The following is a 27920-nucleotide window of genomic DNA, read 5'->3' on the forward strand; positions in this document are numbered from 1 at the left end:
TCTTTGGTCCATAAAAATTTGTGAAAATTATAGACCTAGGGACTCTTATTATCTGCATCTCCATAAAATGGAAAAATTGGGTGGCTTCTGCGTCTAGTAGATGCATTACCTATGGGTTCCACCAAGTAAGAAGTCCTCCTGCAGTCCTTTGGGCTTCAACATCTAATTAACTAAACCCCTGTTTCCTATCAAATTCTTTAATATTCTTTATTAGGAATTTTGTTTCTTGCAAGAACATTAGATTTTGTTTTTCCATTTTAATCTTCTTCTTCAAAATTATTTGCTTCCTAAGGCTATTCAAGCCTCTTACATTATAGGTTATAACTTTAATTTTGTAACTGTGGTTATGGGTGTTTTTTTTCCACGATCTTGATGTCTAGGATAGAATCCTAAATCACTGACACTACCAACCCACAAATCACAATGAAGGTTCTTGTAGAAAAGTATAAGAATATAAATACAAGATAATATGATGGTTTAGCTGATGTAGTGCATGATCACAGCTTCTTTGCCATATTTTGTACACCTACAATTCCTTCACTTCCACACTACAACACTTGCCTCTAACAATGCTCCAATTCCATTTGGCCACTGAATCTCGACTATATAATATACTCTCTTGTTGATCATTTGTCCATCAATGGATCAATACATCAAGACCCTTGTTGAGTTGTTCACAACTCCCTTTGTTGACAACTCCCAACTACACACTGCAGCTCCTCAGCTATTGAAGGTCTCCTTGCCACTATAGTCTTCATGTGTTTGTCCAATGAAGAATAAAATAGGGTATGATAGCTGCCACCTATCACCATCAAACGTCACTTCTCCAAGGATGAACACAGACTCTAATAATTTTCTCCTTTGGCTGGACAAACCTTGAGCTTAACAACTTCCATTGTAGAAACTAACTTTGTCCATCAACGTAGTGTGCACTAGGCTCCAACTTGGGCACTATCACACTACCCTCCAACAAACCATAAATTCCCAATCCAATGTCAAAACTTGGACCACCATCCACTAGCATCTAAATCAACACTAGTATATCAACAAAATCACATACTGTTATAGACATATTTGGGCACTGCAACCCCAATCACATATGTCCATAAACCAAGGGCTTCCAACTCCCTAAAAGTGTTGTTTCATACCCTAAAGGAGCAAGGTCAGCTGATTGCATCATCTCCCAGAAGTTTTCCATGAAAAACCACTCAGAACTAGTCAAAGCAGGACCATAAAGACTGGCAGTGCAAAGGGTGCAATGCATATTGGAAAGCCCTTCTGTAGGGTGAGATGAGCGAGAGCAGACAAATGGCACAAGCAATTTGCTAGGTGGAGACCTTGAGAATCTTCTATAAGCTGCTCATTTGACACTTGCCTCCTTGAATTCACCCAAGGATGAGTAAGAGATCATGAAATCTGCAAGTGGAACCAAGAAATATCAGAGAGATGACACTAATCAAAATCCCAGAAGCTGACTCACCCCCCTACAAATATCTATAAATAGATCCCTCATCCCAGAGATCCAGAGGTTGGAATTTGATAATTTGCAAAGAAGTGTTGTTGGTTTCTCTTTGAAGACATTGCTGGGTGATCTTGCTTTGTATGAGGTGAAGAGGGCTTTCAAGCTGGGAGGATGGCGTTGGGTCAGACCAAGTGGTTGTAATCCTCTCTTCTACTACTTTTACTAATAAAGCTATTTGAGTTTTCCTCCATATTCTTGTGTATCTCTGAATATTGTGTTGATATATGCATTTGTATGGTCAATATATATTTGATCCTATATTGTTTACAGTGATAGATCTCTATGCTTTGATGGTATTATGCTGCTGTGAATCTACAGGTGCTCTTTGAAGCGAAACAAGTAAGGAAGCAGTGGTGAGATTTTGTCAAAGGAGAAAGGAAACAAGCAAGGAGCCAAGCAGAAGAGTGAGGTTGGTACTCTCTGCTTCTTTCTCATCTCTCTCATAAAGGAAAAACAAGTGGCTTTAATCTGTTTGTTTCTAAGATAGCTACCTGTCTTAGTCGGACTAGCAGCTTTGAATAGACACTAGATTTCTCGATAACAAAATGGCGACTCCACTGGGGAGAGATTAGTTTGATTGCTTGTCTCTATTTGTTTGATTCATAAACCACAGATGGAGCCTGAAGTTAAGCCAGCTAGCCTTCGAACTACATTTGCTATGCAAGTGCAAAGTAGATCAATGCTGCTTCAGTCAATCTCCAGGTTTGTTTATGAACTGAGCAATTGACTCGCAAACATCCTAAGTTCCCTATAGGTAGCTTGAGTAACCTCATTAGATCAGCCCCTGTACTTTGTAGTTACTGACTATCATTTGCTCGACCTAAATCCCTGAACTAAGCTACAAACTGTGACCAAAAACCAAGTTAAAGTCTCGTACCTGGACCATCGCACCTTCTCTTCTTGGCAATCTGGATGCATCGCACCTCCCGTGTGTAGTAGGTGGGATGCATCCCCGTTTCCATGTGTTACAGGTGCGAGATCAGACAAGACTAGTTCTGCCTCCATATTTTGGTTTTTTCTTCACTCTCTTCAGCTTTATTCAGGAGTTTTGTTGTCTGTGATCAGTAGACGACTATTGAAACCCCCTTCCTTTGCATCATCCAACCTCCATTGTGCAAATATTTGTGAATGTTTTTATGTATTTTTCACCATTCATAGTTCTCATTTACAAAATGGTAGCTTAATCGAACTGTCGTCTTTGGATTTGAAAGTGTTGCAAGTGTCGTTTTTAGTCAAGGAAAAGAATCCTTCTCTTTTTGATAGTCGATTACACTGTTACTCTTGTATTTGATCTGAATTAATAGTAATTCAAGTGTTGAAAGCAGTTTTCAATTCAAGATCGCAAAGAGTCATCTTCTCTCCCTTTTTTTTTTGAAAAGAAAATCGTTAGTATTGTCGCTTTGAAAGAAGATATAGTTAGGATTTGTGCTTAACATTCTTTTTGTCATTCACACATTAAGAAAGCAGAAAACAAATACATGCATGTGCATTTGCATTTAGACTGCTTGTTGATTTTGATTTAGGATAGTGCATCTAGTGTGTGCTCTCTGCTCTATGTTGAAAGGATTTCATTTCTCTTTCCTTAGTAGCTAGGATTTTCATTGCAGAAAGAAGATTAAATCACTGTTTATCATCTTAGATTGCATTTTAGGGATTGTATATCTACATCACGTAGTGAACCTTAAAGGCAAACTTCTTAAGAAATATCAGCTATAAAATAAATTCAATGAACATAAAAACTCTTTGGAACCTAATGCACAACATCTAGAAGTCTAGGCTAGAGACATATTCCAGCGTCGTAAAGCCTGGTAACTATCGCTTTCATCGTAGGTTGGGTGATTCCTCCTCTTTGAGATGACAAGTGACAGTATGGACTTATGCTCCCACATACCGTCGAGTATATATTGGGAGACCACAATAGGCTATATCCTTTATCCTTAGGAAGCCGTGTCTACCGCCCTATCGATCGCAATGCACTGAACATAGCATTCAGGAAGATTGACTGCCGTACCATAAAAAGTATTCTGCAGTTTTGCAATTGGTTTGGTAATCCCTCTATCTAGATTTCCAGAGTAGTATCTTTCATTCCTTTTTAGACTCCTTAAAGGAAAAGGTCCATCTGAGCACTTGTCACTTTAGGCTCATTAAAAATCGAAGGCGACTAGAGTCATATTTAGCTTTTTCTCGACTTTTAAAAATTGAAAAAGCAAGTTGTGTCAAAGCGTCTAAAATTCATTTAATTCGGAATAACATTTTCCCCTCTTATTTTGAGTTGATCAAATAATCCGCAATCATGGAAGAAAGTCAATCAAAACCCTGTCATTCGCGGAGACTAACGAGTCAACCGTCTTTGACCCTGGAAACGAAACCATTTCAGGCCAAGCGAACTCGTTTAACTGGTCAAAGTCTCCTGGTTTGTTTGAGACTTGTGTTTCAACATCCTCTGAGACTCTAGTTACTCCAACCATTTCTGGTATCCCTGCCTCTACAGAAGAAGTTCCATAGTTACAAGAGGACATTAGAACTGATCCTAGTGTAACAGTAAACACTTCTATTCTTGAACCAGCTCCATCCAGGGTTGATTCAAAAGGTGTTACCCCTCCAACATCTGTCGCTGCAGAATCTATACCTTCTTCGGCACCAGAAATATTTTATGGACCTGACAGTCTACCTCTTCCACCTGGATTGATTGCTATAGAAGAGATTACGGAGGATCTTCCATCCAGTACTCCATCGCATTTTGGAACTGGGATCCACCTATATCCTTCTACTTCAGAAGTTAATACCCCTTCATCGCAAGTTCCTGTAGAATCGCTAGGAAGTCTTTTGGATAGACTCGATATGTCTGGACAACCATCGACATCTAGGACTGTGTCGTCCAATACAGCGGTAGCGGAACCTCCTGCCACTACTCCGGCGATGTTCGTTGGCATACCATCTATCCCAACTAGCTCTCAACCGCTAGAGGGAGTCCACCCAGGGACTGTTTCGACAGTATGGTCTGTTCCCGTTTGTTCATCCGAAATAATATCTAGAATTTCTTATGTTGAGTCTCAGCAGATTGATCCTTCGCAACAGTATCAATTTGGGTAGTCCGGTCTACAAAGGCCAATCTTTCCCTTGAGCACTGGATTGCCGCCGTATGGGGGGCAGTATGCCCTTTCATTGTTCCCTCCGGGAGAACAACCATATGAGAGTTCTCAACCGAATTTGGGTCAAAATGGAATCACATCCAGTGGTTGGGTGCCTATACTGCCTCAACAACCAAGAGTTGTATACTCAATGCAACCAAGTCTACCTATGTCGAATATCCCCACTACACCAGCTATTGTGACGATGTCGCAAGTACAAGTGTTGTCTGTTGTATGCCAGCCTCAAGTTTCTCAGGTCTTAGTACAACAGCCTCTTGTCTCCACGACGCAACCGCAATCGCCAGTTGGTGGCTCCTTAGCTGGAGCGACTCAGGCTCAAACGGGTACTAGTACCCATCATCTTGGTCAAACATCCAGTATTGGGCAACAGCAAATGGTTTCATAACCATGGCTGGTGCAACATCAACAACCGCAATTCCAGCAAGTGTACCAAGGACCTGAGCAACAAAACTTTGCAAGTAATGGGAAGCCTATATTCAAAATGGTTATCATCAATCATCCCAAATTGGTTATGCCTAGCAACCTTATCAAAGTTATCAGCATCAAATGCATTATGCTAGTATGCAAAGACCCACTGCTCAGGCAATCCCATCTTATCCTGGGTATGCTTCGCTGAAACTGAATCAATAGTTGCCATTCGTGGCGACTTTAGAGTTACCAGATCTAAATCAGCTAACAAACGATCCAATTGCTTATGCCCCTTGGTGGCCAGCGATTCCTCATAAACTTCCGTAAGATATTCCTAAATTTAAAGGAAATCCGGGTGAAGATCCGTCAAATCATGTGATGACCTTTCATCTATGGTGTTCCTCCAACACTTTAAATGATGATTTGATTAGGCTTCAGCTTTTTCAGTGAATGTTAACTGGTTCGGCAGCAAAATGGTACATCGAATTGCCTAGAGCTTCATTTGATAACTTCAGCACCCTTGCCACAACCTTTTTAACCCATTTTCAATTACCAATAAGGTATGAAATAGGGACAGAGCTTCTTACCAATTTCAAGAAAACGATGGCCACTCACATATCCGATCATATTCATGAATGGCGACGTCATTGTAGAATGGTAAAAACATATGTCCCTAATCAACTACTAGCTGAATGGTTTATTAAGTCTTTGTTACCTTCTATAACAGAAGATGTGGCAAAAGGAGGGGTCGTCACTGAAGAGCAGGTCATTGCTCGTGCGCAATATCTAGACTTGGTCTATACTCAGTCTGGCACGCTCTATGACAAAATCCCTGATGCTCCAAGACCAGAATTTTCCGTTCCTCCTCCTCCTAAATAAATCAAAGACTCTCATGCCGGCGATGGCGTGATAGGTACGATGAGCACGAAATCAGCAAAGGCTACATCTAAGAAATCCCGTAAAATTTCTGATCAAAATGCAAATGAAGAACTTCTAGCCTCAGAGGTTAATGCCATGTCAACTGACAAAGGCAAAGAACCAAAGCAACCAGGAGGCGAGAAGAAAGGGAAGAGAAATCTTCTGCAAACCATTCCGGGAAAAAGAAACCTACTCAGCCATGCCTCATATGCGATGGGGATGATTAGATGAGAGATTGTCCATATAAAGCTGAAGTTAAGAAATTCTTTAAGAATGCAAAAACCTCTGCAGTATTGATTGATCCGTTTCCAAACCTAGGAACCAATCTCATCGCTAGTGACAATGCTTCCCCATCCCAAGTCCTTATGTTGTCCATTTCGAAACAAAATGATGCTTTGATATCAACAAGGAATAAAGATTACAGGAATCCACAGCTGTTAAACAACAAGGCTACTGATCAACCTAGTAGTTCGACAACAACTTTGACCGAAGTTGTGCCACCCATCATTCCTGAGTTAACGATAAAGCCGCCAAAGGGAGTTGTACACAAATCAACATTTAATCCTCGTGCCAGAGCGACACAAAATTATAATATAGTAGAGGACCTGGCCCAATCGTCGCCCGCTATGTCGACACTTGAGGTACTGCAAAATTGCCCCTCCCAAAAGCAAACTTTATTATCAGCAATAGGTGGGATTGACCCAGTGGATTCCAATCTTGTGGCCTTTAATCATAAAGGATATGACCCGCAGTTACTAGCTCAGCTCGCTTTCCTCATTCAAGTGAAAGCCCTCAACAAAACTGTTCATCGAACAATTATTGATGAGGGGGCATCTACATGTATTATGTCAATGAGTTGCTGGAAAACTTTAGGCTCACCACCCTTGTCGTGATCGTCGATGACGTTAAAAGCATTTGATGGACGAACATACACTCCATACGGGATATTAAGTAACTTGCAAGTTGAACTGGGGGGAAAACAGTAGAAATTGATGTTGAAGTTATCGATGGAAGCCTCAACTACAACATCCTACTGGGAAGGACCTGGATTTATGCTATGGCTGCCGTTGTGTTGACATACTTCAGAAAGATTGCATTTCCCTTCCAAGGAGAAATTACAATCGTCGACCAACAAACATTTCTCCCCAACAGCTCACAAGTTACGGGAAGCATTCCGATGATCCACGGAAGCTCTCAATCGCTTCAAAATATCGGAGTAGGCCTACTAAAAGACCCTGCATTGATGGGTACTTTTGCCCTACCACCTCCGAACAACCTGGCAGAAGTGACAACGGTGGAAACTTGCAATATGGTATCTTCCGTTTAGAAGATGTCCGAACATGATATTAGCATGGATCATCACCAGGTGTTTCCTCTAAGCCCAATAGAAATATTGTAGCAATCAATGTTCTCGGCATGGGAGGCAAACCCCAATGAACGCTCATCAAGCGTTTGGGTAGATAGGTCTAAAGAGTATGGTACCTCTTCAGATCCTTGGTCACATGTACATTCTACAGACGAAGGAATTGTTCAGTTAATGAACATAGAGGGGGCACCATGGGAAGATTACCACCACCATTCCCATCTTCCGGATTACAACGAAGATTACTCAGACGACCTTAATCATCCATCAGTCTTTGATTTTCTATCAAATACTATAAATACGGTGGATTCCAAGCGAAATCTGTCCAATATTGAAGAAACTATCGCCATAAATATCTCGACCAAACCAGATGTTGTAGAAAATATTCATGTCGGCAAATCTTGTTCTTCTTCAGAACTGGAAGAATATTACGCTCTCTTTCGCAAGTTCAGAGATGTCTTTGCATGGTCATATGAAGAAATTCCAGGCATTGACTCAAGCATAGTTGAACACAAAATTAAGATGTATCCAGATGTCAAACCAGTAAGACAACGGCTTCGGCAGGTGCACCCAAAGAAAGCCGCTGCCATCAAGGCAGAAGTTAAAAAACTTCTCCATGCTGGTTTCATTTGCCTGGTTCCTTTAACTGATTGGGTATCGAACATTGTTCCTGTGATGAAAAAGCAAGGAACAATTAGAGTGTGCGTTGATTACAAGGATGTAAATCAAGCTTATCCAAAGGATAACTACCCTACACCCTTCATCGACCAGATAATTGATGAATGCGTCGAATGCGAAATCTTTTCATTTATGGATGGATTTTCCGGGGATAATCAAATAAATATCCGCCCACAGGACCAGTCAAAGACTGCATTTATCTGTCCGTGGGGCACATTCGCGTACCGTAAGCTACCTTTTGGTTTAAAGAATGTAGGGGCAACTTTTCAAAGGGCAATGAATTATGCCTTCCATGACATCAATAACATCATTCAACCATACCTCAATGATCTTCCGGCTCACTTGCGAAAGCGGACCAATCATCCGCAGCATTTGAGAGCAATATTTCTACGTCGCCGACACTACAAAATAAGACTCAATCTGCACAAGTGTGTGTTTTGCGTCGGTTCTGGTCGTTTACTTGGCTTTGTAGTTTCAAAGGACGGAATCTATCTCGACCTGTGCAAGGTTCAGGCAATCATTGATTTGCCTCCACCTTCAAATTTGCTTCAGATTCAGAAACTCTAAGGGAAAGAAAACTTTCTGAGGAGGTTCATTCCAAATTACGCTGAACTTGCTAAAGGTTATATGTGTCTTTTGAAAAAAGAAGTACCCTTCAACTGGGATCAAGTCGCGCAAGCTTCCTTTGATGCTCTAAAGGAATCCCTAATAAAAGCATCATTAATGTACGCTCCTGATTATCAAAGAGACTTTAGCCTATATCTGGCTGCAGCATATACGACCATCGCAATGGATTTAGTTCAAGAATACAATGGAATCGAACATCCTGTTTATTATTTAAGTCGAAACTTAAATGATACAGAAAGCAAGTACTCATATGTTGAAAAGCTAGCTCTCACTGCTGTTCAAGAAATACAGAGATTTCGACACTATATTCTCTTTCGAAAAACTACCGTTTTGTCAGATTGCAACCCCATGTCACTTACATCTTGTCGCGGCAGTTGCTTGGGGGAAAATATTCAAAGTGGATAGCAATTTTGCAAGAGTTTGATCTGGAATTCGTAAAATCCAAATCAAAGAAAGCTCTAGTTTTTGCAGAATTACTATGTGATTTCCCATCATCGTTCAACGATTCAACATCTAAAGCAACAATCGTGGATGAATTTTTGTTTCTGATATCTTCAAGCAATCCATGGTATGGAGATATAATCATTTATCTCCAAACCCAAACGTATAGGTCTAATACCTCTCGCTCAGAACAGCGACGTATTTGATACCAAGCAAAAGACTACATGATCGTCAGTGATACACTATACCATCATGGTGCCGATACTATTCTGCAAAGGTGCCTCACCCATGAGGAGGCCGAAAAAGTCCTGAATGATTGTCATTCAGGCGCATGTGGGGGGCACCAATCTGGTTATGCTATGGCACAAAAGAGTTTACGAGCAGGATACTTCTGGCCAACAATGTTCAAAGATTACATAACCGCAGTCAGAAGTTGCCATGCTTGTCAAATCTTCGATCGCAAAACCAGAATACCACCTGCACCTTTGCAGCCAGTAGTTGCTATTGGGCCATTCACCAAATGGGGCATATATTTCATGCAATGTAACCCCACCTCGGTCGGGGGGGATGGGTACATCATAGTCACAGTTGACTATTTTACGAAATGGGCCAAGGCGCTGCCTACATTAAACAATAGCGGCGAAACGACCGCTCTTTTCTTTTTCAATCATGTAGTCGCCAGGTTTGGCGTTCCACAAGCTATAGTCACAGATAATGGATCGCATTTCCGCAATCACATGATGGTTGAATTGGCCGCCAAATTAGGACTTTCCCATGACAGCTCTACTCCGTATTATCCGCAAGCTAACGGGCAAGTTGAAGCGATCAACAAAGTCCTAAAACGCATGTTGCAAAGGATGATTGGAGTCCATAAACGGAATTGGCAACTAATCCTACACTCAGCCTTGTGGGAATACCGGACATCGGTAAGAAATGCGACCGGATTTACACCCTTTCAGCTGGTGTATGGCCTGGAAGCAATCTTACTAGTTCAATGCGAAATTTTGTCTCTCAAGCTCACAGTTGACCTCCTCCCCAGAACTTCAGAGGAAGAGGCTCGTTTCTTAGAGTTGATCCAACTAGATGAAACCTGTCGTGACACCACCTTGGCTAACGAAGCACATAAGAAATGGGTCAAAGCACAATTTGACAAGAATGTCAAGCCCTGCGTTTCTCAGAAGGTTACCTGGTCTTGCTTTACGATCAGGAATCCGATAAGTTGGGAGCAGGTAAGTTCCAGTCTTTGTGGATGGGTCCCTACATTGTTAAGCATGCATTATCAAAAGGAGCCTACGAGCTAGTAGATTATGACGGGATTCCGCTGTCACAACCCCGAAACGGGTTGTACCTTAAGCGTTACTATGCTTGACTCGGCATGGTAACCTCTCCATATGCTTTTGTTACATTTTTGTTTTCATTAAGAGTGATCGTTTTGGTTAGGTAATCCACTTTTACATTTTCTTGCAGATTTCAAACCTATTGGAATCATTTGTTGGATACGCTGATGGGGCGAGTCATAGTTCGCAGAACCTATCTTCAACAGCTTGGGCCATCTTTGATCCAAGCGGCAAGTTAGTGAGTTTCAGAGGGGTGTGTATTGGTCAATCAACGAACAACATCGCTGAATATAGCGCGTTGATAGAACTCCTCTCTGATGCCATCGCACATGGCATACACCGACTTGTCGTCAGGCTAGACTCACAGCTCGTCATTCTACAGCTCACAGGCATCTATTCCGTTCAGAATCCAGCTATCTATCGCATGTTCCTAAGGGTCAATATTTTGGAAAGACAGTTCGATTCTATCCAATATCAACATATTTACATAAACTTAAACACATTAACTGATTCACTAGCAAATTATGTGTTAGATAGACATTTGCAACATTTGTAAAAGGAGAGCATTTTATCAATAACTGCATTAGGATCATATAACTTAACCAAAATAAAACTCCGAAAATCAAAAATATATATATGACTGTTTATAGTTTGTACATAGTGTTCTGTGTCCAGGACAAAATTGGTCATATGACCCAAAAAAGCAAAATGCAAGGGGGCACCCTAATCTAATGATGCTGGTGATAACTAGTCACTGCCTGTGCAATCATCTGTAAGAGCCTGGTCCATCGGCTCGACACGCCAGTGGTATGGCGCTGTAATCTCAGAGGCAGCTCATCGGTCCTCACGTCAGAAATACCAAGGGTGAGATCCTCGATCTGATCCTGCAACACTGCAAGGGTCTCAGATACATCCAGGTCACGAAGGATGGCCCTCCCTACAGCCTCTCCTTTTGGAACAGCAGCTGCTACTCTCGGATGCACTATTGGTCGCACGGGCCCAATATTTGCATAAGCACACGAGTTTTGATTAGTCTTGATGAACATTTGAAAAACACAAGAACATTATAAAAACAATAAACATAGATATGGTCAGAAATTTTTTACCTATGACACCCCACTGCTCACCAGCCGGTAGCACCAAATCTGGGTCACCCCGGAAATCCATCCCAACATATGGATACTCGGCATAAGTCATCTGCTAATGGTTGAACCACTCGAAGAAAGTATCAGGGAATGAAACCTGCGATTGACCAGCATGTCTGGCCATAAGGTCAACCCATCTCTGCATCCGTGGCTCAGTCGGTGGCGGTAGGTCGAGTGAGATGTACTAGGGCTGCATCAGTGGGATCCTCTCCAAGGCAAAAGTGGTCAGAATAGAATCATAGCCAAAGTTCTTAGATCTTCTAGTTTTCACCTCGGTGAGCTATTCTTTGATCACTGGAAGTACTGTGTCACACCAGTTGAATACCTTGGGTTTGAGACATTCCAATGTGTACTGCATATAGGACTTGTTGGCCAAGTGAAGGGCTGCGCTACCAGCCAGTCTAGCAAAGGTGAATAAAATAGTCCTCAAGGACCGGTCTATGACATCTCAGATACTGATCTTTTCGTCCCTGCTCGGCTGAGATCCTTCTCTACAGTATCGGCGAATAGAATCCCTCATGGATTTGACCCCGCGGGCAGAACCTGATAGTGAGAGAGGGGCACCACGCCTTGATAAACCGGTCAAGAAATAGATGTCCTCAATAGTCATGGGGATAGATTTGCCTCTTATCTGGAACACTTGGTCAGTAGGATCCCATGCATCGAGGAAATATTGCAACAAGTTGATTTGTTGCCTCATGCTATGATGAGCCCCAATTTTTGGTACAATTTGGGCTCATTTGGCCTACTTGCTTTGCTCAAACCATTCATTTTTTATTGCTTATGCATTCATTTCTTGGTTTATTCGTGTTGTTTGTAGGAAGAAGGGTAGGCATTCTATCTACGTGACTAATACATGATGATTTCAGGTTTTTGGCATTAAAAGGGAGCAAAGACCACGAGAAAGGAGACAAGGAGACAGTGAGGTGGCACTGCTGGTTTTTAGGAGAGGATGTCCACAGTCTTGGGGACCTTCCTCGTGATTCCCACCATAGCTCCGAGCTCCAACCAATCTCCCCACCGAGCTTAGAGGTAGCCAACTGTTCTACAGGAACAACAGTTACAACTGTTCTACAGGATCAGCAGTTTAACCTTCAGTTGGACAACCGAGCTCCACAAATCAAGGAAACTTGTTGGATGATCATTTTGCATAAATACTGAGGCCGTAGCCTTGGATAGGAGCTTTTTGAACTTTTGTATTGCTCTTGTAATTTGGAAGTACGAGCTACAGCTCGGTGTTTGTTCTTTTTGTAAGCCAGTTTTGGCATGACATCATATTTTTGGTTATGAATAAAGGCAGGCAGATTTTGATCTCATTCTGAGTTTCTAAGGGAGCTATAGCTCTCAGGTTAGGGCCCAACCTGAGAGAAATAGATCTCCTCGGTGTTGTAATTTTATTTGCATTTCGTTCCAGCACTTCGTTTCTTTATTTTTGACATGCAATTCGAATTTACAGTCTGCTGATGTAGTTTTTATGAGCTTGAATAGGATTAGTTTATGGTGAATTTGCTTCCAGTTGCTTAGGTTAGAAGAGGATCGTTATAATTTATTGGAGCTCCAGAAAAAGGTTGTTAGAGCTCACTGCCATCTCTGCTTAAGGATTGGGGTGCAGTCCATATCAACCACCAAAAAGAAACGCAGTTCTTCTCACTTCCATGCAAGCTGCAACATAGTCATTTTCGTTGAGGATCCATCCATGCACTTTTGATATTGAACCATACTTCTACATTCCACTTCCATGCACGAGTTTCATTTCTTGGTTTTACATTGCTGTTCATAGGTTTAATGGCACAGTTAACATAGGTTAAAGAGTTCTCGTTTTTGGTGACATTCATAGACAATTTGTTTCATCTACACTGCTCCACACCATTCCATTACCTTCCTCATATTTTCAATCACACTTGAAGCCACTCAACCGACCTCTGTCGAGCTCGTTTACCTTCCAAGCTCTCCCATTACTCACATGGCTCCATTTACTTAACCTTTCGTTGATCCCATCCTCCCAGTCATCAACCATTGCATGCACTCTTCCTCCATCTAACTTCTCTGCTCCTGAGCCATCACCAGTTCCATCTCCACCTCACCTATCCTCCCACACCATTCCAACACTTCACCATCACCCAAAACTTCCACGGTCGAACATCCTGTAGAATTGCACAGACTTCCTGTAGAAATCCCTGAGTTTTCTGTAGGATCCCCTGCAGACTTCCTGTAGAAGCCTGCAAACTCGGTTGCTGAGAATCCGAACGTGGTAGAATTCTATGGACTGATGCTAGAGACCCTCTGGGACCTCCCCTAGCCATCCTGACCTTGCCCATGCTTTCCTTCCATTCAAACCGCTCCTGCACAACCAAACCCTAATCAAAAGCATCATCACAATAAATCCAACCACTTAATGAAAAAAATACAAAAACATGTCTTTTCAGATGCAAGTAGCTTAGATGCATGTATTTCAGTTCACTGCAAGTAATGGCATTATTGGTAGTGGTTTCATTCACAGTTTTGCATTGTAAGGGTCTAGCTAGTCAAATTAGGGTTTACTAGGGTTTTCATGCTTTGTTGGCTTTCAGTTTCTTTCTGCAAATAGACTAGTCTCCTATTGAGTTAGCTTTCGTCCATCATTCATAAAGCTTCTTCTGTGAGCATATAGAAGTTGGCTTGAGCCCTAGCGGACTTGTGCCAGCTGACCAAGTGACAGCTGCGACAAGAGCTAGTACTTGTGCATACAGCACCGTCGCTTCCAAGTTTGTACGAACTACCGGGTTGATAAAATTAGAGATAGGGAGCTCCAGGAGTTGTAGCATTATTGCTACAATACTGGAGCCCACCATCTTTTTGGCGCCGTTGCCGGGGAAGCGTCAGAGTATTAGTAATTGTTTCTTTTCTTCTACTTTCTTACTCTTGCCTTCTGCTAAGTAGTTTACTTCATTTCCATTCTGCAAAAGTAGCATAGACATTTCCTGCTTTCATAGATCAGCATTTCCTGCTTTCATAGATTAGCATTTCCTGCTTTCATAGATTAGCATTTCCTTTCTGCAAGCGTAAACTAGCATTTCCATTCTTGCAATTTCATTTGAGCAAAGTAGAATAGTTCTTTCCTGCTTTCAGTTTAATTCTGCATCTTTCATAGTTAGTGTAGATCAATCTGTCTCAGTTTTGCAGGTACCAAAAGAAAAGCAAAGAAAAAACAATCAAAAGAAAAAGAAAGACTTTTCCATTTCATGCCTCGTAGGAACCGAGATAGATCAGGCAAATTCCTACCAAACACCCCCACCACATCACTGAGTCACCCTTCTCTCTTCTTTGGTGACAGTGACCCAGAGGAACCTATAGGTGAACATCCTGAGATATACAAAGATCCTATAGTAGAAGAAGAGTTAGAGACCACTCCATCTGAAGCTATGGCTGACAATAGAAGAGAAGATGAGAGAATAGAAGGTGCCTTCCCCATCCGAGAGACCAATGGAGAAATGAAAATGAAGAACATTAGCCCCTCCGCCTTACCTCACTTCCATGGGCTGACGACTGAAGATCTGGATACCTTCCTGTTTGAGTTTGCTGTCCTTTGTAGAACCTATGACTATACTGAAGATGAGCAAAAGCTGAAACTTTTCCCTTCCACTCTTAAGGATGCAGCACTACGCTGTTTCATGGGCTTACCTGGGAATAGTATCACCACTTGGGCTCAGATGCAGCAAGCTTTCAATACCAAGTACCGGGATTACTGTAGGTCCAAGGAAACAAAGGGGGAAATCTTTCGGATGACCATGGGAAATGATGAGTCCTTAGAGGATTATGAGGAGAGGTTCCAACTAAGATATAAGCGGGCCAGGTGCACACTTGACCCTGAATCCCTCAAGTTGGTCCTGCTCCGAGGAGTCCCTGAAGACCTCTTAGATACCCTTCACATGTTAGCTGGGGGGGACATTTACCAACTGCCTTATGAGGACATCAAGACTGTGTTTAGAAACCACTCCAGGGCAGCTCGGAAACGAGGTAGAGGAAACCACCTCTCAACTAGTGTCCCTTTCTCCAAACATGAGCTTGCAAATCAATTAGAAGATATTAAGAGTGAGGTGAGATAGACCATTGCCATGCAGCTTGACACATTCAGGATTCAGCAAAAGAAAGAAGAAGCTGAGAGAGCCTTGGCTGTCTTCTGCCCTAGGTGCACAAGGAGACACCCCAAGAACGAATGTCCATTGCATTCGGTTGAAGTGTGTTTCGTTTGTGAGGAGGACCATCCCACAAATCAGTGTCCAACCTTACCTGGGTTTCAAGCCATGTACCAAGGGACAGAAGCTCCCACTGAACCTCTTTATTACCTCAACCAAAGGAGGCCACAAGGATCTAGACCTTATCAGCAGGGGATGCAAGGGGCATCTCAAGCTTATTACAGCCCCAACCAATCGACTCCTATGCCTTCCTGGGGTCCCCCTGCTCATCCTTCATGGTCCATGCCTCCTCCATGGTCTTATCCACCTCAGTACCCCACTCAACCTACTTCTCATTCATATCACTCACATGCCCAGCCACAGCCTCAATGGAATGCACCTCAGTCGGGGTGGAGGCCCCAATACAACACTCCTCCTGCCATCTTGCCTCCACCACCAGTTCAACCTCAGCCATTGCCTCCTGCTCCTCCAAGGCAACCTCAAATGCCTGCTCAACCGAACCCGAACCCCAATAATAGACAGGCCCAGCAGGTATACACTGGGGAAAACTCATGCCCTACCTATGTTGTGGAGATCCAGGAGATCAATCTTCGATCTGGAAAGACTCTACCAGATCGCCAACCTCCTCCCCCAGAGGATGAGGAAGATAAATAGGAAAGTGAACCAAAGGCTATTCCACCCTTTCCTGAGAGACTAACAGCCACCACACAACCCAACCCAGAGGAGGATGAGCTTCTGGGTGAGCTCAAGCAGTTGTGTGTAAAAATACCACTTCTCCAAGCCATCAAGGATGTGCCAATATACAACAAACTGGTTAAGGAGAAGTGTTTGAAACACCCAGGCAGACGGAAGAAAGATGCTTCAACTATCAATGTCATAGGACAACTGTCTGACCTTATGTTAGGACAAGTCATCAGCCCAAAGTACCTAGATCCTGGAAGTCCTGTAGTAAATGTTCACATCAATGGCACCATTATACCTCACACCTTGATTGATCTGGGGGCTGCCATTAATGTGATGACCAGGGATACCATGCTTAAACTTAATCTTCAGGGTTCCTTGAGGAAGACCTCGACAGTACTGCAATTAGCAGATCGCTCCACCGTGACTCCCGAAGGGATTGTGGAGGATGTCTTGGTCTCTATTGACTCTTGGGAATACCCTGCAGACTTCCTGGTTCTGCAACCAAAGGCCAAGCTTACTGGATATCCTCTCATTTTAGGAAGGCCTTGGTTAGCTACTGCAGATGCTTACATAAGTTGTCGTGCAGGAAACATGACCATCAAAAATGGTCCCATGTCCAAGCAGCTAGTCCTATACCCTCCTGCCCAACCCTCCTTAGAGCATGACTTACCACTCTAGTTGGAAGAAGGAGAGGAAGACGAGGTGTACTCAGCACCTTTGTGCACCTTAGATACCACTAGAAGAGACCCCCCAACCGAGGATGACTTGATCGAGACCTTGATCCAGAATCCACCTTCCAGTGCACTACCCTTAGAGAAATTGGTGGAGGATGCCCAAGCTAGCACCTTAGTGGATCTTTGTAAAACCAACCCTGTTACTCCCAGAGTCAAGAATGTGGAGTTCGGCCCTAAGAAAGCATTGAAGATCAGCTCCTCCCTATCTCCTTCCCAGGAAAAGGAGCTGTGTAGTCTGTTGGCCAACCACCTAGATGCTTTTGCTTGGAGCTATAAGGAAATGAAAGGAGTCGATCCTTCGGTCTGTACCCATCATATATACATCAAAGAGGATTGTAAACCGGTTAGGCAACCTCAGAGGAGAATGAATCCAGTCCTTAAGGACATTGTCAAGGAAGAATTGCAAAAACTGTTGGATGCCGGGTTCATCTACCCCATCTCAGATAGTGAATGGGTGTCCCCTCTAGTGTTGGTTCCCAAGAAAAATGGGAAATGGAGAATCTGTGTGGACTACCGAGAACTGAACAAAGCTACCAAGAAAGACCATTTCCCTCTACCTTTCATAGATCAAGTGTTGGATGGACTGGCAGGAAAGAAGTTCTTCTCTTTCCTGGATGGGTTTAGCGGGTACAACCAAATCCAAATCAGCCCGGAAGACCAAGATAAGACCACCTTCACTTGTCCTTGGGGTACCTTTGCCTACCGAGTCCTTCCCTTTGGGCTATGCAATGCTCCTGCTACCTTCCAGAGAGCTGTCTTGAGCATCTTCTCGGAGCTGGTCCATGATGCAGTAGAAATCTATATGGATGACTTTACTCCTTATGGGGCCAACTTCCAAGAAGCATTGTCCAACCTGGGAAAAGTCCTAACCAAATGCATCGAGATGAACTTGTCCCTTAGTCCTGAAAAATGTGAATTCCTAATGACTGAAGGGACCGTGCTAGGCCATACCATTTCTTGCCAAGGGTTGCAGGTGGATCCTAACAAAATTGCTCTCATCAAGAGGGTTCCACCTCCTCAAAAGGTAAGGGATGTCCGAAGTTTCTTGGGATTAGCAGGATACTACCGGAGATTCATTAAAGATTTCAGCAAGCTAGCCTCGCCATTGTTTGGCCTGTTGGCAAAAGATGTGGAGTTTAATTGGACTGACGATTGTCAGAGGGCTTTAAATGAATTGAAGGACAAGTTGGTGTCAGCCCCAATCCTGAGAGGTCCAAACTGGGCCCTACCTTTCCACATCCACACTGATGCCTCGAACAAAGCCATAGGTGCAGCTTTAGGAAAAGTTGAGCAAAAACTTCCATATGCCATTTACTTTGTTAGCAAAAACTTGTCCAAAGCTGAGCTGAATTACACTGTAACCGAGAAAGAATTCTTGGCTGTGGTCCATGCACTGAACAAGTTCCGACATTATATTACTGGTTACCAGACCTTTGTACATACTGACCATGCTGCAATCAGATATTTAATGAATAAACCAGATGTGAATGCTCGTATTATTAGATGGTTACTTTTATTGCAGCAGTTTGATTTGACCATTGTTGACAAACCAGGTAGAGAAAATGTTGTTGCTGACTTTTTATCTAGATTGGATTTGTCTGCAGATGAGGATGGAACAGTGGATGACCAGATGCCCGATGAACATCTGTTTGCTATTTCAGTACTCTCTCCATGGTTTGCTGATATAGCAAACTATCTTGTTTCAGCACAGTTCCCTCCACACCTATCTTCCAGAGAGAAGAGCAGAATCATCAGAAAAAGTGCCTCATTTACTTGGATCGGGGGCAATCTGTTCAAGCTTGGCCCCGATCAGATCTTAAGGCGTTGTGTAAGGGAGGAGGAAGTCTTTGATATCCTCCTCACTTGTCATGATGGGCCTTGTGGAGGACATTTTGCAGCAAAGAGAACTGCCTTCAAAATCCTGCAGGCAGGCTACTATTGGCCCACACTTCATCAAGATGTCAGAAGATATGTCAGTCAGTGTGACCAATGCCAAAGAATGGGGAAACCGACCCAAAGGGATGAGATGCCTCTCCAACCTCAAGTGACTCTTGAGCCATTTGAGAAGTGGGGCATGGACTTTGTGGGCCCAATCAACCCCTCTTCGAGGCAAAAGACTTACATCATTGTGTGTACTGACTATTTGACAAAGTGGGCAGAGACCAAAGCAATCAAAGCAGCAACAGAAGAAAAGGTGGCCGAGTTCCTAAGAGAAAACATCTTCTATAAGTTTGGCTATCCAAGAGAGCTGGTCACCGATCAAGGGAGCCAGTTCACCTCCAACCTGGTTGAAGATCTACTAGCCCATCACAAGATCAAGCATAGGACTTCCACCCCCTATCACCCTCAAGCAAATGGGCAGGTGGAAGTCACCAATAGAGAATTAGAAGGGATCTTGACTAAGGTGGTGAGCAGCAGCAGAAAGGACTGGGCAGATCGCCTGGTTGAAGCCACATGGGCTTACAACACCACTTGGAAGACCACCACCGGCTTCACACCGTATGAGTTGGTCTATGGGAAGAGAGCTTTGTTGTCCATTGAGTTTGAATACAACACTTTAAGGATGGCAGCTCAGTTGGACCTAGATCTCAGCCATGCACAACAAGAAAGGCTACTGCAGCTGAATGGCCTGGATGAGCACCGAATGCAGGCCCTCCTTCACTCAGAGGTGGTTCAACTTCAGAGAAAGGTGTGGCATGACCAACATCTCCATGACAAGCAATTTCAGCCGGGAGATTGGGCTTTGTTGTATGACTCCAGATACAAAGACTTCAAGGGGAAGCTGAGAACCAGATGGCTAGGACCATATGCAGTGGATAAATGCCATGACAATGGATCTGTCCTCATTCGAACCATTGATGAGGAATCCATTCCCATGCTTGTCAATGGGCATCGATTGAAGATCTACAGGATACCTCTCTCAAGACAAGAGTTCATAAAAACTATGGAGAAATCTGTATTGGTCCTAGAGAGGGGTTCTACCTCTGCTTCTGGTATACCCTGAGGTGTATATATAAAAAAAAAAAAAAAAAGAGAGAAAAAAAGAAAAAAGAAAAAATAATAAAGATCTTTGGGTGAAAACCTCTCTGAGGCGCCCAAGGCAGGTGGTAGGGGTGAAAACCTCATTGAGGCGCCCCTATTGTCTTTCAAAAAAAAAAAAGAGAAAAGGTTTGAAAAAGATCCTTGAGTGAAAACCTCTCTGAGGCGCTCAGGACAGATGGCACGGGTGAAAACCTCTTTGAGCCGCCCCTGTTATCTTTCAAAAAAAAAAGAAAAAAAAGAAAAAAGAGAGAAAAAAAAACAATAATCAAAATATGGTAAAATTGCATGCAGGTTGCAGATGTTCTATGGAGGAGAGGAAGCCCTTCAACTCAAAGCCAAGGTTCCTTATCATGCTGTCAAGAGACCTCACCAGCACCTCCTCCAAGGGCACCCATGTTTTTTCAAGGTATGTGCAATTTTATCATGGTTTGAGTCCTCTACAGGAAGATGTAGTCTTTCTACAGGAAGATGCAGTCTTTCTACAGGAAGATGCAGTCTTTCTACAGGAAGATGCGGATTTTCTACAGGAAAGTGCAGACTTTCTACAGGAAGGCCGAACTTTCTACAGGAAGCTCTGTGTTCTACAGGAAACTTCCTGTAGAAGTTTGGGATGGCCCAGAATTCATCTTAAAAGGAGATTTAGCGACTACGGATTGGTTTGGACGCATGCAAGCCTCTGTTGGCACCCTTGCACACTGCTGTTACCTTGCTCCACCATCCTTGTCGACATGCAACCGAGTTCCCTGCACCAACAAAGCAGATCGATGAGTTCTCGCGGGAAGAGCCATTTTCGAAGATAAACAAATGCTGAGATCTCATACCACAGGCATCAGAAGCTCCGGGAACGTGATTGAAAGGCCAGATCATCTGTCGTGCAGCATGCACCCAAGGAGGAAGAACTGTTACGAGACACCTCGCGGGAATCCTGTAACAGTTCAACCTGCTAGAGTGGATACCATTCACAGCACCGCCATCTGCAAGGAAACGCGGGCGCATGCAACCCAAGCATCCACTCCATCGTCGGCAGCCTGTAACCACGAGCCTCCGGGTCTGTGTAAGTTCGCATGCAGCAGGTAGATCCACTCACCATCGTCCAAAGACTGGAAAAATCGTGTGCAGCCACGCAGGTAAGTGTCTCGACCCTTCCTTCCATCAAATCGCATGAATTTTACTTTGAATTGTTTGCATGGTGTAAAAGTGAATGGTTGAGCGGCCGTATGGCCAGTCGACTGGCCACGTCGGCTAGTTATGGTGTAATTGGATGTTTGGGTGGCGGCCATGACAAAGAGAATGAGCGGCACACACGTGAGAACACTCCCGTCGGAAGCAATGAGTTTAGCAGAAAAAGGCGGCGGCAGATCTGTGGGAATGGATGCGGCAGCAAGTGAATACGCAGGCGAATGATGGATGACGTCGCCCAAGAGTCCGACGGGGACAGCTCACCCCCCGCGCCACGGATTGCGCCGATTCAAAATCTAATCGGCTAGATCATGCGCATGCATTTATCAACCACCACTTCAAACTCGAGTGGCTATTCTGATCTCCTCTGCGCTTTGATACGCTGAGCTTTTGGCTACCAGAACACCGGTGAAGCACACCTCGCGCGCAGGCCAACTACAGTCCTCCCCAAAAATTGCGCACTGCTCCTACAGGAACACAGTTTCTACAGGAATGCAGTCTCTACAAGAACGCAGTCTTCTACAGGGAAGCGGGTGCCTCACGAAAAAAGGTGGCCAATTAAAGAGGTAACCCTGAACTCTTCATGCAACTGGTTAGTAAGAGTGGCAAGACCATCGTCCACAGTCTGGTCATAAAGATATTGGTGAAATTGTTGTTTGCTGTGCCTATGCTGTCGTTCTACAGGATGTCGGTATAATTAGACTGTGCTGAATTTTGTGGATTATGTGCATGCTCTGTCTCAATAGACCAAATCTCTTTCGCATTTGCCACCTTTTGTTAAAACAACCGTGTTCATCATGCCGGGTGGGTTTATAAGACGGGAACCCGCTGATTCAACCAAATTAAGGGAAAACCCGGCAGTGGTAGAGCTCTTCACCAGAGCACAATGGATGTCTTTTTGTGATAAGCTGCAAGGTTACGATGATGAAGTGGCCGAAGAATTCTTGCAGGCTCTGAAGCCGAAATCCCAGACACTGGCCACAGTGAACTTCAGAGGTCTAAGCCTCAAGCTCACCCCGCAACATATCAGCCAGATCACAGAACTTCCTATGGGTTTGTCGTGGGATAAGGAAGAAAGAAAGTTGAGCCAGCAGGCAAAGAAAGAATTCTTTCCACCTGAGGAAGAATTCTCGGAGGACAAAAATGGGGTGCGAAGAACGAGCCTGTTGCCACCATGGAATGAAGTCAGTTTGCAAATCATGAAATATATCACTTGTGAAGGCCGTTTTAGCATCATGTATGCATATAACTTTCGGCTGCTCACTGAATTGAGGCACCGAATTGATCTTCCTGCAGAACAAAAACTGAGCATCCCTTATTTCCTATTGCAGTCTCTAATGGAGTGTGCCACAAAGCTAAAAGAGGGCATACCAGATCAGATAGCCCACCATGGGTTGATCAAGCTTCTTGTGGAGGATGCGCTGCATTCATATAAGGTTCCCCTCTCATGGGAATCCTTCTGGAATTTAACAAAAGATGGAGACATTAAAATGTTGATCGAAGAAACGGGTTCCTCCAGCAGTGAGGAACAAGAAGCAGTGGCCGAGGGACAGAGAGAAGAAGGCCAGAAGACCCCGACCACAGTACAGAAGAAAGAACAAAGGAAGAAGCATGAGGAAAAGGAGGACAAAGAAAAAGGTGGCACACCTATCTTGTCAGCAAGAGAAAAGAGGATGAAGAGCAGAATGGACAAAGCTGAGGTGGTCCACGTCAGCCCAAGTACCTCAACAGCACCTGCAACCAAAGCAAAAAGCAAAACTCAGGCAGGCAAGCAAGCAGAGGTGGAGACACCTGTGTCTACAGGAAAGTAGATACAGGCTTCTACAGGAAGCCCGAAAACAAAGACAAAGGCTTCTACAGGAAGCCCGAAAATCATTGAGAAACAGGCTTCTACAGGAAGCCCGAAAACAAAGATAAAGGCTTCTACAGGAAGCCCGAAGATCATTGAGAAACAGGCTTCTACAGGAAGCCCGAAAATCATTGGGAAACAGGCTTCTACAGGAAGCCCAAAAACAGAGACAAGGGCTTCTACAGGAAGCCCGAAATTGGAAAAAGGGGCTTCTACAGGAAGCCCGAAAGTCATTGAGAAACCGGCTCCTACAGGAAGCCTGGAGACAGAGAAAGGGGCTTCTACAGGAAGCCCAAAGATTACCAAAGCAGGGGCTTCTACAGGAAGCCTGAGAGTGGCTAAAGCAGGGTCTTCTACATGAAGCCCGAAATCTGAAAAGGAGGGGCCCTCTACAAGGAGCTCTGAGAGAGCAAAACGCAAGAAAGAGAAGGTTGGTATTCTCGAAAAGGAGGCAGCAGCGGCGCTAGCCGCCCTCAGTACACCTCCAAAGCCGAAGGAGAAGAGAGAGAGGGAGACCCCTCTACCATTTGAAGCCAGGAGAAGCAAGAGGATAAACACGGGCAAGCCACAGCCTCCACCCAGCATCCAAACCATTTTAGGGGATGTCCCTACTTCACCCAGTGCAAGAACCCCCTCTAAAACATCAGCCACCCTCGAGAAGGGAAGCCCAAATATAACTTCCTGGACACGAAAAATAGGCCAATCACCTTCCGAAGCCCGGCTCAAGGAAATGGGGAAGGGGGAAGAAGCACCACCTTCGTCACCACCAGGGGCAGCAAAGTCAGGGCCGCCAAAAATAGGAAAGGAAGAAGCGCCACCCTCGGCAGAAAAGGCAGGGCCGCCAAAAATAGGAAAGGAAGAAGCGCCACCCTCTGCAGAAAAGGCAGGGCCGCCAAAACCAGGAAAGGAAAAGCATGATTCGGGCTCTAGTTCTCGGCCAAAGACGAGGAGCCAGAGCAAAGTTGCTCAAGGATGAGCAAATAGTTTAGCTGGGGGGTGATGATGAGCCCCAATTTTTGGTAAAATTTGGGCTCATTTGGCCTACTTGCTTTGCTCAAACCATTCATTTTTTATTGCTTATGCATTCATTTCTTGGTTTATTCGTGTTTTTTGTAGGAAGAAGGGTAGGCATTCTATCTACGTGACTAATACATGATGATTTCAGGTTTTTGGCATTAAAAGGGAGCAAAGACCACGAGAAAGGAGACAAGGAGACAGTGAGGTGGCACTGCTGGTTTTTAGGAGAGGATGTCCACAGTCTTGGTGACCTTCCTCGTGATTCCCACCATAGCTCCGAGCTCCAACCAATCTCCCCACCGAGCTTAGAGGCAGCCAACTGTTCTACAGGAACAGCAGTTACAACTGTTCTACAGGATTAGCAGTTTAACCTTCAGTTGGACAGCCGAGCTCCACAAATCAAGGAAACTTGTTGGATGATCATTTTGCATAAATACTGAGGCCGTAGCCTTGGATAGGAGCTTTTTGAACTTTTGTATTGCTCTTGTAATTTGGAAGTACGAGCTACAGCTTAGTGTTTGTTCTTTTTGTAAGCGAGTTTTGGCATGACATCAGATTTTTGGTTATGAATAAAGATAGGCAGATTTTGATCTCATTCTGAGTTTCTAAGGGAGCTATAGCTCTCAGGTTAGGGCCCAACCTAAGAGAAATAGATCTCCTCGGTGTTGTAATGTTATTTGCATTTCGTTCCAGCACTTCGTTTCTTTATTTTTGACATGCAATTCGAATTTACAGTCTGCTGATGTAGTTTTTATGAGCTTGAATAGGATTAGTTTGTGGTGAATTTGCTTCCAGTTGCTTAGGTTAGAAGAGGATCGTTATAATTTATTGGAGCTCCAGAAAAAGGTTGTTAGAGCTCACTGCCATCTCTGCTTAGGGATTGGGGTGCAGTCCATATCAACCACCAAAAAGAAACGCAGTTCTTCTCACTTCCATGCAAGCTGCAACATAGTCATTTTCGTTGAGGATCCATCCATGCACTTTTGATATTGAACCATACTTCTACATTCCACTTCCATGCACGAGTTTCATTTCTTGGTTTTACATTGCTGTTCATAGGTTTAATGGCACAGTTAACATAGGTTAAAGAGTTCTCGTTTTTGGTGACATTCATAGACAATTTGTTTCATCTACACTGCTCCACACCATTCCATTACCTTCCTCGTATTTTCAATCACACCTGAAGCCACTCAACCGACCTCTGTCCAGCTCGTTTACCTTCCAAGCTCTCCCATTACTCAATGGCTCCATTTACTTAACCTTTCGTTGATCCCATCCTCCCAGTCATCAACCATTGCATGCACTCTTCCTCCATCTAACTTCTCTGCTCCTGAGCCATCACCAGTTCCATCTCCACCTCACCTATCCTCCCACACCATTCCAACACTTCACCATCACCCAAAACTTCCACGGTCGAACATCCTGTAGAATTGCACAGACTTCCTGTAGAAATCCCTGAGTTTCCTGTAGGATCCCCTGCAGACTTCCTGTAGAAGCCTGCAAACTCGGTTGCTGAGCATCCGAACGTGGTAGAATTCTGTGGACTGATGCTAGAGACCCTCTGGGACCTCCCCTAGCCATCCTGACCTTGCCCATGCTTTCCTTCCATTCAAACCGCTCCTGCACAACCAAACCCTAATCAAAAGCATCATCACAATAAATCCAACCACTTAATGAAAAAAATACAAAAACATGTCTTTTCAGATGCAAGTAGCTTAGATGCATGTATTTCAGTTCACTGCAATTAATGGCATTATTGGTAGTGGTTTCATTCACAGTTTTGCATTGTAAGGGTCTAGCTAGTCAAATTAGGGTTTACTAGGGTTTTCATGCTTTGTTGGCTTTCAGTTTCTTTCTGCAAATAGACTAGTCTCCTATTGAGTTAGCTTTCGTCCATCATTCATAAAGCTTCTTCTGTGAGCATATAGAAGTTGGCTTGAGCCCTAGCGGACTTGTGCCAGCTGACCAAGTGACAGCTGCGACAAGAGCTAGTACTTGTGCATACAGCACCGTCGCTTCCAAGTTTGTACGAACTACCGAGTTGATAAAATTAGAGATAGGGAGCTTCAGGAGTTGTAGCATTATTGCTACAATACTGGAGCCCACCATGCTAGACATGCGAAAGAACTTGAGCAAGCCACAGTTCCGCAATGCAGTTACCCTACCTGGATCATGTAGGGAAACCATGTCCTCTTCTTCATGCTTGTGTTCACACCATGTAACAACCATTTTTGCTTCGATGAATCTATGAAAAGCAAACAAGAGAAGAATCAAGATCCTGATTTGGCAAAAAACAAGCAAAATTTCCATGAAAAATCAGTGCAAAAGTTTTCCTCCTTACGCCCATCACACCCTAGTTGTGTACTAGGTGAGATGCATCGTAACTGGCCATTGGCCAGCCTAGGATGCATCACACCTTTCGATGTATACTAGGTGCAATGGGGCAGAGCGAATTGTTCAAACCCCAGGGGCCCAGAAAAGCAGGAAAACATGCTCAGAATTCAAAAAGGAAAGAATGCAATTGAAGAGCTCAGGTTTAGCTCCTACCTGGTCCAGATGGTGCCGAAAATCATCCACAAAATCTCCCAGATTTAGCTGATGAAAATTAAGGGGGAAAACACCTCCAAAGCTCCAACAGTCACAACTCCAAATGAAATGGTAAAATGAGGGGTAAAAAACTATTTTTAAGTTACTTTTCACGTAATTTAAGTAGGGTATTAGTTTTTTAACTCATTTTTCAAGCAAATGTCCTCATTTCTAATCAGTTTGATGGAGCAATTGAACAAGTAGTATGACCATCAAAAGAACATAGTGTTAACGGTGAATCAAATATCAAGGACCATTATCACGAGTAGTTTTACGCGAAGTTCAAGCTTGTTAAAAATTAAACCTAGCAATGAGCATATGTTCCACCAGAGTTTAAGCTCATTAAAAAATGAACCCACCTCCAGTAAATAACCATTGTGAATGATTATCATCAGCTTTTGAGCCTTGGTCGTGTTCTTACCATCACCGCCACTCTGGTTTAGCTGATCATTCGCCTCCATTTGATTGTTTACCCCTTTTGAGGAATAGCTGCGATGAGTGATCCTATTAGCCACCTTCTTTACACTGCCATGATTGAGGAGGTTCCAAGCCTTATCTGGAACCAGCTGCTATCTGAAAACATCACTCGTTCCTCAAAAAACGAGTCTCCTTTAAGCTCTTTTCATCTAACTCGTAAAATATGAAAAGATTGCCGAGCAATTGGCCTCCAGCTCGTTAAAGTGATCGGAAGTGCTATCCCTCCTTTAGATTTTAATCTTTTTGGACCTGAGGGATCATTTCACAAAAAGATCAAGCGTTTGTCTTGTTCGGCTCATTAAAACTATCGAAAAGTCATCCCTTTCGCATTGTTTTATATTTTTTTGGACTTAAGGGATTATATTACGAAAAAGGAATATTGGAGTTTCCTTTCCATCTCTTTTCAGACTCTCTAAAATTGAAAAGGACCGAGTTATCCTTGTTGTTAAACTCATTAAAACAATAGCAACAAAATTGTCCATTCAGACAAGAGCGAGTTTCACTGTCGCTAGGCTCGTTAAAACATAGCGACGGGTCTGCCCGAAGGGCAGATTATAGAACAAGCATATGTTATCCTCCTCAAGCT

Source organism: Pinus tabuliformis, chromosome 7 (genome assembly GCF_031772625.1).
Source record: "Pinus tabuliformis cultivar Carrire ecotype Pingquan chromosome 7, CPIR1, whole genome shotgun sequence".
NCBI lineage: Eukaryota > Viridiplantae > Streptophyta > Pinopsida > Pinales > Pinaceae > Pinus > Pinus tabuliformis.